This window comes from Nematolebias whitei, chromosome 18, assembly GCF_014905685.2.
Source record: "Nematolebias whitei isolate Nwh7 chromosome 18, NemWhi1, whole genome shotgun sequence".
Taxonomy (NCBI): Eukaryota; Metazoa; Chordata; class Actinopteri; order Cyprinodontiformes; family Rivulidae; genus Nematolebias; species Nematolebias whitei.
Genome location: NC_056515.1, coordinates 40,427,745 through 40,430,335, shown reverse-complemented (window position 1 = coordinate 40,430,335; position 2,591 = coordinate 40,427,745).

Sequence of the window (2,591 nt, the reverse complement as noted above, 5' to 3'; positions counted from 1 at the left end):
CTAATATTTGTTAAATCATAAAACTAATATTTGTCTATAAAACTAATGTTTGTCTATAAAACTAATATTTGTCTAATCATTAATATTAAGTTGAACTGTAGCTACGTAAGAACAATAAACTGCTCCTGATCTTCTTTTTAATCATCTGAAATTAAACTTTACATTTTTTGTCTCATTAATAACTTTTATAAGAACTTTTCAGTAAACGTTTGTTTTTAGACGTTTCAGTAGTTGAACTTTTGCTCCAGCAGCTTTTTAGTATAAATGTGTTGGATTCTCGTTTCAGCTGAGTCAGCGTTGTGTTTTCAGATACTTCGGCTGCTCGGGTATCAAAACGTTTAGCTCGTTCAGGACATTATGGCTGCCTGAGACCGTGGGTTTTTAAAAGTTTTAACTATTTGTTTTCTCATACAAATGCACTAAATAACTTAAAACCCTTAAAAATTTGTGCTCTTTGGAAAAGTTTTGGCCAATTTCAGTTTCATTTTTAGCTCTAAGCTTGTTTGCTGTTACCTGTTTGCTATTTTAGCTCTTAGTTACCGGTTTGCTCGTTTTAGCTGTTAGCCACCTGTTTGCTAGTTTTAGCTCTTAGCCACCTGTTAGCTATTTTTAGCTTTTAGGCACCGATTTAATAGATTTAGCTCTTAGCCACCAGTTTTCTAGTTTTAGCTCTTACTTACTGGTTGGCTAATTTTAGCTCTTACACATTTGTTCACTAGTTTTAGTTCTTTCCCATTGTTAACTCGTAACCACTGGATTGCTAGCTTTAGCTGTCAGCCACCAGTTTGCTAGTTTTAGCTGTCAGCCACCAGTTTGCTAGTTTTAGCTGTCAGCCACCAGTTTGCTAGTTTTAGCTGTTACCGGCCAGGTCTTAAATAAATAAACTTCTATGAGCCGTTGTACCTCTTTAAGTGTTTTACAATAATTCAGGACGTTCTAACATCTAGCTTTACAGAAACAGCTGAAGAAACTTGTAAGCTCTGCAGAGCTGAAGACCCCCAGAGGGTCTCGAGACAACTTTCAGAAGCAATAACTTCAAAGGACATTTTAGTTGTTTTGTAGAATGAGTCTGTGGAAACATCATGAACAAATCAGTGCTTCTCTCATCAATATACAAGCGGGCGGGGCGCCCCGTCTACTGAACTGACCCCGCCCCCCCCGCATGTAGCTCTAAGCTAGCAGCACGCAATACAGGCATGCTAGCTAAAAAGTTACAGGCGTCACTCGCGCTTCCTCTTCCTTCATACTGAACACCCCCCCCACTCAAACTGTTGGTACAAACAGCGAGCAGCTTTAAGGTGTGCCCCCCCCCCACCACCACCACATATGAGATGAGCGCCCCGCCATGGCAAGTTGACCAGGGGAAACACTGCAAATGATATCTTACCTGTTGCAGATGGCGCTTGAGACGACCTCAGTTTGAATAAATTATTCTGATTGGACCGATGAGCTCATGGCTAGTCGGAGCCGGACGCACGCTTTTCTTTTTTACGACTCCTAATCTAGAAAACCAGTTCGCTCCAGTTTCTGCTCTGCTTTTCTAAAAACTCTTTCCATCGCAGTGATTTTCACAGACGCAGCTCCAGCGGCACAAATGTTGAATATTACTACAGGAAGTGCTACAGCTAGCCGCTGCCGCTGCCGCTGTGCTGGATTTGACGGCACGGTTCTTCAAAAAGGACACGAGAAGCAGAACTGACTTCTGAGACTGCAGCTTCGGTCCCATCTCTGCTCCGACTAGCCGTTAGCTCGTCAGTTCAGATTTAAAGGTTTCTCCAAACTGAGCTCGTCCAAAACGCCACCTGCAACAGGTAAGACGCTGACTGCTGCTCCCTGCTGTTATGCTTCGACGCCGTTTGTTTGTTTTCATATTTACCCTCCTCGTATTAAAAATTAAACCCTTTATTTTTTCAGGCTCTTTCTAAATGTTTTTCATTTTGAATGATCTTAAAAACTCCCGTCCGGTTATTTTCCGGTGTTTTCAGTCCGTTCTGGCTGCGTCTCCAACAAGCCGTGGTGTTTTTCCACAAACAGCCGAAGGAGCCGGCCTCCGGTGCTTTTTGTTTAGGGAAATCTCGGGACTCCTCATGGAAATGCTCGACCTGGAAAGCGTGGAAGGAGAATTTGAATCGCGACTTGAGAGTCAAATAGACGGAAGGTTTGTTCGAGGTGAAGACGCCGGCGCTTTTCAAACATCAGCTCTCGCCTCTTGAAGGCGGCGGCGATTTTATACGTGTTGACCGTCTGAATGTTCACGATCCGCTTTTCTTGTTTTACGCCGTGATCCTCGTCCCGCAGTTTTAAACGATTTCAACAAATCATGACTCAAAACGTTTTCAGGACAGTCCTCCTGTGACTTTTGGTTTTGGTGCAGCTTTAGCTGTTTGAAATGTTTTAGCCTTTTCTGACATTTTTTCTGACAGAAAATGAATTTAGCTCATTTTACATCCTTCAGATCTTTAGATGCGTTTACATCCGTTTACTGCTCCTTTCACATTTTGTTCTGCTTCAGCTTCTTTCAGCTTCCTGCTGCAAATTTAAACTTTTTCAGCTACTTTCAGCTAATTTCAGCTGGGGGGGGGGGGGGGGGG